This window comes from Dendropsophus ebraccatus, chromosome 2 (genome assembly GCF_027789765.1).
Source record: "Dendropsophus ebraccatus isolate aDenEbr1 chromosome 2, aDenEbr1.pat, whole genome shotgun sequence".
NCBI classification, from domain to species: Eukaryota; Metazoa; Chordata; class Amphibia; order Anura; family Hylidae; genus Dendropsophus; species Dendropsophus ebraccatus.
The window spans coordinates 165,978,899-165,991,120 of NC_091455.1; the positions used below are offsets into that span (position 1 = coordinate 165,978,899).

At 42.1% G+C, this 12,222-nt stretch overlaps 1 protein-coding gene across 2 annotated transcripts in view; it reads left to right on the forward strand.

Annotated features, from left to right (window-relative positions):
* Nucleotides 1-12,222, forward strand: part of THRB (thyroid hormone receptor beta) — a 259,592-nt gene that overhangs the window by 51,891 nt on the left and 195,479 nt on the right. The window lies entirely within an intron of this gene.

Below are 12,222 nucleotides of genomic sequence, written 5' to 3' on the forward strand. Positions count from 1 at the left end.
CTGAGCCCACATGACCACAGCCTGGCCCCATCCTCTGCCCCCCACAGCGTCTCCCAGCCAAAAGATGCCCCTAACTCCCGCACCCCTCCGGATGGAGACAGATCAGCAGTGTGATCCTCCGCTATACCTCCTCCTCCTCCTCATGGGCAGAGACATCCTCCACTGCTACTCACTGTGTGGGTGAGTATATGCATGTATCTGTCTGTGTGTTAGTGGAGTGTGTGTGTCAGTGCACTGTGTGGCTGAGGTAGGACAACAACTCCCAGCATGCTCCTATGTGGCTGTGGTAGAACATCAACAACTCTCAGCATGCTCCAGTGTGGCTGTGGTAAAACAACAACAACTCCCAGCATGCTCCTGTGTGGCTGTGGTAGGACAACAACTCCCAGCATGCTCCTGTGTGGCTGTGGTAGGACAACAACAACTCCCAGCATGCCCCTGTGTAGCTGTGGTAGAACTACAACTCCCAGCATGCTCCTATGTCGCTGTGATAAAACTACAACTCCCAGCATGCTGCTGTGTAGCTGTGGTAGGGCTACAACTCCATCATCCTAAGCCACCCCCTATGCTCCTCCCCCAGACCAGAGACAGATGAGATGTGTATATGTGACTGTATGTGTGTCTGTGTTAGCAGGATATTAAATTGTGTGCCTGTATGTGTAAGCAGTATATACACCATGGGAAAGATTTATCAAATACTAGAAAATGTACCCGGCGCTGCCCTGGTATAAAGTGTCAGTGTGTATAGAGGGTCCTGTATATCTGTAGTATAGAGTTGGTGGAGGTGCTGTATACCTGTAGTAAAGAGTTGGTGGAGGTCTTGTATACTTGAAGTATATAGTTCGGGGGTTCTGTATACCTGTAGTGTATAGTTTGAGGGTCCTGTATACCTGTAGTATATAGTTGGTGGAGTTTCTGTATACCTGTAGTGTATAGTTTTGGGGTCCTGTATACCTGTAGTGTATAGTTTGGGGTTCTGTATACCTGTAGTATAGAGTTGGTGGAGGTGCTGTGGCAGTGTTATCCAGTCACAGTATGGTGGTATTGGTCAGGTCTGGTATGGCAGTGTTATCCAGTCACAGTATGGTGGTATTGGTCAGGTCTGGTATGGCAGTGTTATCCAATCACAGTATGGTGGTATTGGTCAGGTCTGGTATGGCAGATTCATCCAGTCACAGTATGGCGGTATTGGTCAGGTCTGGTATGGCGGTGTTATCCAGTCACAGTATGGCGGTATTGGTCAGGTCTGGTATGGCGGTGTTATCCAGTCACAGTATGGCGGTATTGGTCAGGTCTGGTGTGGTGGTGTTATCCAGTCACAGTATGGCGGTATTGGTCAGGTTTGGTATGGCGATGTTATTTATTCACAGTATGGCGGTATTGGTCAGGTCTGGTATGGCAGTGTTATCCAGTCACAATGTGGCAGTATTGGTCAGGTCTGGTGTGGCGGTGTTATCCAGTCACAGTATGGTGCTATTGGTCAGGTCTGGTGTGGCAGTGTTATCCAGTCACAGTATGGTGGTATTGGTCAGGTCTGGAATGGCAGATTCATCCAGTCACAGTATGGCGGTATTGGTAAGGTGTGGTATAACAGTGTTATCCAGTCACAGTATGGTGGTATTGGTCAGGTCTGGTATGGCGGTGTTATCCAGTCACAGTGTGTCGGTATTGGTTAGGTCTGGTATGGTGGTGTTATCCAGTCACAGTATGGCGGTATTGGTCAGGTCTGGTGTGGTGGTGTTATCCAGTCACAGTATGGCGGTATTGGTCAGGTGTGGTATGACAGTGTTATCCAGTCACAGTATAGCGGTATTGGTCAAGTGTGGTATGACTGTGTTATCCAGTCACAATGTGGAGGTATTGGTCAGGTCTAGTGTGGCAGTGTTAAATGTGATGTCTGGAGCTATTACCTACCAGTCCTGATGCTAATTGGTGAATGAGGATGGGGCATCCTCAGGTTTAGTGCTTAGGGCAGCAGCAGCTGGTAATACTGCCCTGTATACATGTACTGTATAGTAGGATTAGGGGGTCCTGTATCCCTGTAATGTCCTGTATACATGTACTGTATAGATGGAGTAGGGGGTCCTGTATACATGTAATGTATAGATGGAGTAGGGGGTCTACCAGTTATTTCTGTGGATGTTGTGAGGCAGCTGCCCTAGCAACCACAACTCCCTGTGAAAATGAAAGCAGTAATCCTATTGGTTGCTAAGGCTCCCAACTGCCGTTTTCTCTGGGCAGAGATGCAGCTAATTATATCACCTGTGTGCAGTGATGAGATTTTCCAATTCATCTCTGTTGGGCGCCGCTCTTCCCCCTCCCCCTCCTCTCCTGTACATCTGGCGGGGACGGGACCTTCGCTAAAACCTTCCTGGGCACCCAATGTATCTGTGTGCCAAATTTGGGGTCAAACGGTTCAGGCGTTTGGAAGTCTATACGGGACAGACAGACAGACTTTCATTTTTATGATATAGATGGTGTAAAGTGAAACTGGCTCAGTTGCCCCTAGCAATCAATCAGATTCCACCTTTCATTCCTCACAGACTCTTTGGAAAATGAAAGGTGGAATCTGATGCTTGATAAATCTCCCCCTTTGTGTCTCCAAGAGATGGGATGGGGGTTGCGCCGAAAGAATATTCTGCACAGGGCGCCATCTACCCTAAGGCCGGCCCTGCTGTTACCTCACACAGCGTGATGTATAAACATCAAGCCGGGAGCGGGGAAACATCTTGAATCTCCGCAGCATGCGGCTATGTCATTACAGTGCTGTGGAACTCAGAACACGGAATGTGTGAATGCAGCCTAAGGATCTATTCACACTTGTAGATATCCATTCAACCATGTAGATATGCAGAAACTCCGCACTGCCAGCATTCCATACATGCATGGGGCGCTTTATATTTATCCCCATGGAAAAGTATATACAATGAGAAGCACTTTGTCACAGCACATGCGTGCGATACGGCCATCACTGGTATGCACTGTTTGTTAATCCTTCCTTACCTGTACCCAACTGTGTTTCCTACAATAAAGCAAGAAGAGAGTTTAATCTAGTGAGGACCCTAAGGTTAAGTTGACATCTGTGTTGGAGCTCCATTCGGGGAGCGCTGTGGCAGATTGTATTTATGTAGCAGGACCGGAGCAGACAGAAAAATAATGCAAGCATTCTTTTTTATTTTTTTTTTAAATCCTGCTAAACAGACATTAGATGGGAACCTGATGGATCCCATTAAAGTTAATGGGATCTGTTGATGCCCTTTATGCAGCAGAATGGAGCATCTGACAAAGAAGTAAACTCAGCCTAAATGATATATGCAAATATTTGTAGAAGCTTTTCCACTGACTTATACAATGACTTTGTTTAGTGTTCTTTTAAAGTTATCCCTGAGCTTTCTGTATGGCTAAAAGAGGTATTCCAGGCAAGAGGTGTTTTTACTATATGGCCAGGCATGCGCTGTTAATAATCATGTAAACGTATTTCCCTTGCTCCAGTGCCTCTGCCACAATCCCCTCTCCCCTGTTTGGCCGCTTCTGGGTGCTTCAGCCGCTGATTGGCAGGGTGGACCTGCAACATCATAGCCCCAGCACCGAGCAGGAAACTGAGCAACAGGATTGCAGCAGCAAGTTTACTTTACCACTTTACCCCTTTAAATTTAAAGGAGTTGTCTTCATCAGGACCTGTTGCGTTTCATTTACCTGGAGTAACACCAGCTAGTAAAATTTACAGTAAATATTCATGGACTCTACAAAGCTGCCACCGTGCACAGTAAACTCATTTTACCTCATGGCAGTAACGGCCCTGCTTACAACAAGCAGGAAATAGAACTTGAAAAGATTACCTTGGCTAAAATGAAATGAAAATGGAATCACTAGTGCCATTCTTCTGTAGGCAGTCTGCGCGCATAGATCAATCATTCATTTTCTATCATTCAACATACATTGAATTCGGTAGTATTCCAGCTTGTCTTGTTCAACATGAATAATCATTGTATTATCTCCTTAATAGCTATCTGGACATGGCATAACACATACAGAATAACAAAGACGCTGCAGTAATGAAGTGCTTTGCATTGTCTGATGGCCTGACTTCTATCTGGGGACATATTTTTAAACTATGCTTCTTGGCAGAAAGATCTGGAATTATTGCCAATGATGTAACGTCTGTTGTTAAGGGATTGTATTTTTGTAGTGCTGTTGTCATTGACATAACTGGTATAATGTTATTTCTGAAAACTAGGACTATTTAATGTACCCATGGCTCATTCTGCTTTGCTTCTTCAGCAGACAATATGGTTCCTGGGTTGTGTCTTGTCTTTATAAAAAAAATATCTCTCTATATTATAAATAAGAAAGACAGCCATCCCTAGCATGATCCTCAGGTCTTGCAATCTTGAATTGAAAAAGCTGCAGATCAGAGCCAATCACGTCAAGTCAAACACATTTAACCCATAAACTGGTATTGTCCAAGCCACTTTGTTAGAAGGGATCGTTGACAATAAGCCTATCCAGGGCCACTTTTAGGCTGCCAAACACCCAGCTTTGCAGTTTGAAGCAAAGGCTTGTTCTTTGTTGAGACAATCCGTTCAGAGTGTGAACACTGGCTGTTCTGCCCATGCTGGGGGAAGCCGCCATCAAGCAGACTGCTGTAATGTAGTATTACACTTAGGCCATCCAGATGAATTTTCGTCCATGTATAACAAGGACAGCTTGAGTGAGGCCACATGTCTTATCCCCATTACAAAAATGAGCATATGTTTATTTATGTTCATGTATGTTAAAGGGGTATTCCCATATAAAAAATGTACGACATATGCACTGGATAGATTTAGCTCCCATGCCTGTGACTCGCACATGTTTCAAAACTGAGCCCCCTATCCCATCTCTTTTTGTCTGTTTGTGGTGGGCTAAAACCACCATGGGGGAGATTTAACAAACAGGGTGTGAAGTGAAACTGGCTCAGTTGCCCCTAGCAACCAATCAGATTCCAACTTTCATTTTCCATTTTCTGTGAGGAATAAAAAGTAGAATCTGATTGGTTGCTAGGGGCAACTGAGCCAGTTTTACTTTACAACATGTTTGATAAATCTCCACCATTAAATCCGCTACGATACAGTACCCTAGCTACCCTAAAGTCTTAAGCTAACCTAAAAGAGTATTCCTAGTTAAAGTACCTTATTACCTATCTGAGGTGATGGTGGGACTTATGGCTGGTTCCCTATTGAAATCCCCAGAACAAAGCCCCAAGTATTGGTTATAAGTGGCCCTTGTGCACTTCTACTCTACCCATTGTCCGTGAAGCTGCCAGAGATAGCTGAGTAGAACACTCTTTACTTTCGTCTTCTTCATAGATAATGCTAATAGAAATAATGTTTATTAGCATTATAATTATTTACGTTAATGTAGATTTATAGACAAAGCCCTGCTAATTGTTTAGAACACTCTCAACCAGTACATGTACCCATACAAAACTAGGCTATTGTCTGCAAACCTAGAGCAAACCATGATGTGTCATATCAACAATGATACTAAAAATCTGTGAAATGTTCAGGATTCTCCTTGTAAGTTGTAATTATGCCAGGGAAAAATGTTTGTGCATTTTCAGATTGAACTTTTTAAAGATATTCTTTAACAATAAGAAATTCAGAGCATAATATACAGACGAGGGCTGCGGCAACATTTTCTCAGCTGGAGTTACAGAAGGCCAGTCACACTGTATAAAAAGTGTTTCTTACGCCGTTTTCTTTAAAGTGTCACTGTCGTTTAAATTTTTTTTGCAGAAATCAATAGTCCCGGCGATTTTAAGAAACTTAGTTATCAGGGTTTATTAGCCGAAAAATGCATTTTTATCATGAAAAGGCAGTTTGAAGCTCTAACCCCTGTCTTCATGGTTTTCTATGGATAGGGGAGGGGTGGAGGGAGATGAGGCACCAAAATAGGACAACAAAGAGTTATTTACAGCTATATCACCGGGCTATCTCCTCTGAAGTCAACACTGAACCTCTGACCTGTGAATACTGGCTTTCACACAGCTCCCACTGTGTAATCATTTGTTCTCTACTTGTGACTAATCTCCCTCCTCCCCCCTCCCCTCTCCATAGATTAGAAAGAGCAGGTCTGATGTAAAAGAGTCGAGATTTCCTGATAATGAGCAGTGGATGAGAGAGTGGAGGGGGGGAGACCTGGGGAAAGGCTTTTTGAGTGCAGATAATGGCATATTTGCCTAATAAACCCTATTACAAAGTTTCTTAAAATGTACTATTGATTTCTGCAAAAAAATAAAATAAAAAAACACACAACAGTGACACTGCACTTTAAGAAAATCAGTCGGCTTACTGACATGTCTGTTTTAGTCAATACTAGTATTTCCCATCATATACCAGTTCTGGAGCATCTTTCTTTAGAACTCTGTTGTGAAATTTCTCAGTTGTTCCGCCTAGAAATTTATAAATAAATTGACAACTGGGTCGCCTTGTTAGGGGTGTGTCCATACACCGTATGACACTGTGTACCAATTGGACAATGTGAGAGGCACTACGCCACTCAACACCCAGTTGTCAGTTTATTCATACATGTGCCAAAGAATTAACAAAGGAACTGCTCATGGAGAATCCTTCAGAATTATTATATCACAGAGATTTTAAGTGTTAAATTAAACAGATAAGGAGAACTGACAGGTCCTCTTCAAGGGTTTTGCACATGATTCACTGGAAATGCAGATTACAAATCGGTAGTGGCTTTCAAATGAGGACAAGCCATAAGGCACTTTATATCACAGCCTGTAATTTACTCTGGACTGTTAAAACAGAATTTAAGGATTAGAATCACAGCACATTAGACATAGGACTGCAAGAAAGCCGACTAATATTGTTACAGTATAACATCTAGTGGAAATTCTCACAGGGCACATTTAAGCTAATTGGTGATATGATATTTATGAAATTAATGAATGTCTAGACCATGTTTGCCATGTTCTCCATTACATCCTAAGAAAATTACAGGAAATCACAGTGATATAACGACTAATAAAATTGCACTTTATTAGGAAAATAGCACAGATTTTAATCTATTAAGTAGGGCAGCTTAGACATGTAGCTTGGTTCGAGGTCTGCGTGTGTAATTTGTTACTCAAGTGCAAAATATAGGATTGTTAAAGGGGTTGTCCAGCAAAAAAAATTTCTATCAAATTAACTTGTCTCAGAAAATTATATTAAATTAAATTAGATTTGTAATTTACTTCTATTAAAAAATCTCAAGTCTTCCCATACTTATTAGCTGCTGTATGTCATACAGAAAATTTTCAGTCTGACACTGTGCTCTCTGCTAACATCTCTGGCCGAGACAGGAACTGTCCAGAACAGGAGTGGTATTCTTTGAGGATTCCCATAGAAAACCTCTCCTTCTCTGGACAGGTCCTGTCTCGGCCAGAGGTGTCAGCTGAGAGCACTGTCAGGCTGAAAATAAAACAACATTTCCTTTATGACATACAGCAGCTGATAAGTATGGGAAGACTTGAGATTTTTAATAGAAGTAAATTACAAATCTATATAACTTTCTGACACCAGTTGATTTGAAAGGAAAAGATTTTCGCTGGATAACCCCTTTAAAAAATATATGCTCTTCCAGTGTAATTAGAACTGGAAGTGAACTGAAAAGTAGATCTGAACTCTTTGGCTATGTTCACACAACATTTTTCTCTATGTTTTTGAAAAGAAAAAATGATCTCCGTCATTTTGCTGTATGGGCGCCCGTCAGTGCAATGACGGCTGTTGGTACATTATACTAGTTTTGGTGGACTGATTGGCCTTTGGGTGAATCTTTAATTGAAAAGTCCATTGAATTTAATAGGAAAAATGGTGGAAAGATGGTGAAAAAAGAAAAACTGTGAACAACTGAAAAAATAACGCCCACTGTTTGCAAAAGACGTCTGAAAATAATTATCATGATGATTATGTTAGCGTCCGCACAGACAACATCCATCATTTTATACACTGTGTGCATTAGACGTCCGTTATTCCATTGACTTCAATTCATTGAATTAATTCATTAAATTGCGGCAATACCGGACATCTTTTTAAATAGAAAAGGTTGCCTATATTGGCTAATTTTATGGCCTTTAACCTGCCAACCCATCCTAAATCGCTGACAGTGCTAGACGGGTGATGTGAAATCCATGTGAACCTGCTGATATCACCAACCGCTATTTACCTTAGGGTTGCAGGGCTGTTCTTCATATTCCTGTGAGGTCAGGTATTGTGCAGGTTTTTTATAATTGCTGATATGCTAATTAGCAGGTTCAGAGCATTTGGGGCATTCCCCATCCGCCCGTAGCACCCCCCTCGACCCGCCTAGCATGCCCTCCCGGCCCGCCCACTATGTTAGGCTGCTTGTTACAGGCTGCTCCGAGGCGAGGGGATGACAGTGCCACTGTCCCTATTTTGAACCGCCACCTGGATTCCATGCATGGTGCCAGTCTTTTCCCAACCATCTTCCCAGCATAAAGCTCTGGAGGCGGGCCCACCAGCCGCCAGTGTGACATGGCTACCTTGATTCTAATAGAGCCACGTCATAGAGGGGTGGGGGTTTCATCACACTGGGAGCCAATGGGCCCGTCTTTGGTGTTCGGGAAAAGACAAGCGCCATACGGGGGAACCGTGCTGCGGTTAAAAAAAAGGACTGCGGCACCGGCATTCCTGTATCGGTGCTGGTGATGTACCTAGTGGTATTTTTTCTTTGTTCAGTACTATGGAGACACATTACCAGTGATCTGTACTGATAGGCAAGCAAAGAAGATGGCATTTTCTTTGTATGCTTTCAGACAGACTGTTGAGGGAAGCCCTGTAATGTCATTGCTCATATAATGGGCTACCCTAGGAACCACCCAGCAGGGTAGCACTTAATAGGAGCACTGTGCTTTTAGTGATCATTTCAGTTTCCTGTCGCAGTACTGGATTGGGCTGTTATTGTGACCGCTGTCAAAGTCAGACATGTTCATTATCAGGCTGCAGGTAGACAGATCATTAAATAATGTGCGGTTGTCTGGATTGGGTTTTTAAATTATTCAACTCAAAATATTGCATGTACATCCAATATGATAATAAACGGTGGACATTCACTTTAAGAACAATAACACCTTTGTGCAGTGTGCAGAAGATTGCATTCTTTTTGCATTATTTCACAGACTGTGCCACTCCCTGCTTTTCAGTCAGAGTATCGGTGACAGGGAAAGGTGATAGCCAATCTTTCCTATGTATTTCTGCAGACACATACCAGATATATTGCCACATAGTGTAACGTGAACTTTTTCTTAGGGCACATTTTTGTATGCTTTTTTTACAGTATCAACAAGTTTACTAGCATTCCTTATCATGAGCTATTTAAATACATCTGTTTTTCACATTTGGTGTGTAGATTAAACGGTCAGGTCACAACTTGCACAATCCTGAGCAGACACAAACAGTGATATAAAATCTACATGGTAAACATTTTCCCTTCCTAGTAAAATATATGCTGTTAATATTGCATGGATAACACCCAGAAGTCATGGTGTAAGTGATTTGTAAAACCTGTGTCTCTTAATAAGACACTTGAGGTTGCTTATTAAAATACCTCCAATTCCCTCCAGTTTCAGAAGTGCTATTCATGGAAAAATGCAGCATGCTGTAACTCAGTGGAATTTTCTCTGTGGCCTCGTTTGATATGTCCCCATATTCAAAATAGGATTGGTGCCAGTTTTGGAATATAGTTCGCTTTTCATTTTTACTCACTATAGAAAGACCAAGAAAAATATCACTAGTTAATTGAATGAATTTGCTTTCTACTCAGGCAAAGATTATAGTATACCTGTCATAGTGTGTATAAAAAAAAAAAGAAGCTGCAAATAAATAGTTAATGCTTGCCTTATGCAAGCTTTCAGTTTTTATTTAATTTCACAGCTATTGCTTCTGCATTTCACTCTGAGCTAGAGGGCGGCCATTTTGTTTTGTAAGTTTACTCAGCTGCAGCAGTGCACAGGGGAGTGCATGGCCTCTGGCCTGTCAACATTCATCATTTCTAGGACAGTTTGTGCAGAGCAGAGGGACAACTGACATCTTGTCCTGCATTTGGTCTCTTTTTTGCTGGTACTAAAGACCACATGGCCTTAGTGATGAAGCCTCAACTGCAATTTTTCAGTAAGTGAGACACATAGAGGGAGCTCTTATAGCATTGTATTTCGTATAGAAAACTGGTAAAAAAAAATAATGAAGTAAATTACAAAATTGTAGAAAATCATCTCCATTACTGATTTAACATTTATTGGAAATGACAGTGCCCATATAAATAAGACCATCAGAGAGTGTGCCGTGGCCCAGGATTCTGGATGCAGGTGTTGTGGCAGCTGGGGGCTATGGTGTTTTAGGGTAGCTTTGTTGCGGTGGCCAGGAGTGGCAGTGACCCACCCAAGGACACTTTGGTAGAACAGAAGTGAGGCGTGAGGGTGCAGGTGCCACAAAAGGAAAGGTGACAAAGTCCAGCCTTTAAACAAGGATTGAATCTTTACTTCAGTGCAATACAAAAAATCAAATAACAAGACTGTTTACAGGTGCTAGTGCAATGGCTTATGTATAAGTTGAGAATAGGAAGACTTGTGTTGGAAGGGTAGTGTAGGGGCCATGTAGTTTTTTTTTAATTAGTGCAGTACTCTGCAGGGATTTTGTAGTGTAGATACTTGAAAGAGGAAGTCCCAGGTCTCTGTCTCTGGGTGTAGCTAACTCCTCAAGATTTTCCTAGGTAGTCGAATGTAGTCAGTAGAATACTTTGGCTTACAGCAACTTTGTTCTACTGGGGATCATTCCCTCTTTCTATCCTTTAGGGAGTGACTGTCCTGATGTTAAGAAGGATCTCAGACTTAGACAAGGGTTTACCCAGCTCACAGTTACCCCACTTCTAAGGGTCTAGCACTGAATACTGTAGTCAGCATCCCATAAACTAGAGCTCCTTTATGAGTTCTGATTGGTACAGAACTTACAACTCTCCCAAAACAGGAAAAGTGGGACACCTAGTGGCTTGAGTGGAAATCACAGCTCCTAGCTCTTGGTGTGAAACTGGACAGAGATACTTTAATGTTTCAATACTTTCAAAAATTTCTAATTATTTTTTAACACGTAACACAAAATACGAATAAACCATCATTGCACTCATCAACAGCTCCAATAATGTGAGTGTAAAGATAGGTTGGCTTCTCGCCTCATTAGAATGACCAAAAGAGTCCATGAGTCCATGGTAATGCTCGGATGTATAGCAAAGTTCAAAAGAGGAAGCAACCCTCGAGTCATGTAATATAGCTGTAGCTTGGAGCAATCTAATGCAATTATCGCAATGCAACAATAAAACAACATCAACTGGGAACACAAAACAAAAATTGTGAGCAGGAAGCAAATTATTATTCGATCAGGTTAAAGTCACATAGATATGAATCAACGGTGCGGTTGGTCACGGTGGGAGGCAGCCCCACTGGAAAAAAAAAAAAATATATATATATATAGCCTGAAATGCAAGAGGCCTACACTTTGTGATATGGGCTCGCTGACCATTTCTCCCTTGTGGCTTGAAAAGCAGTAGTGGTCGACCTGGAGAAGGAAATCAGACGTTCCATGGTATAGCAATGTTGTACACTATCTGTCACCTCGCTAAGTGTAGGTATAGTGGGAGACTTCCAGTGGCGCGTCACAACCAGCCTGGCAATGTTAATGATTTTGCAAAATAGCATCCTGTCTAAGACAGGTATCACATGCAAGTCTAACAGGACCATAGTTTGCGCAGATGTGAGAGTAAATTGTAAGCCTAATACGTCTACCAATAGTTTATTTACAGATAACCAATAGGGTTTGAGACTTTGGCAATCCCAAAGAATGTGAAGTAGTGACCCAACATTGCCACACTTACGCCAACAAAGAGGGGAAGAGGAAGGATATATTTGGTGTATCTTTTGCGGTGTGAAATACCAATGCAATCTTATTTTTAGGATATTCTCCCTCTGAGATACTGCTATGGTTGATTTGTTGGCCCATTTGTACGCCCATAGCCATTCCTCATCTGAATAGGATTTGTGCAGCACAGTCTCCCACTTAAGGATTGCAGGAGATTTCAACAGAGATACTTTAAGATAGGCAATAAATAACTTAGTGTACCACCATTATACTCGGACAATACAAATAGACTTCTAAAATAGTGTCTCCTCACTAC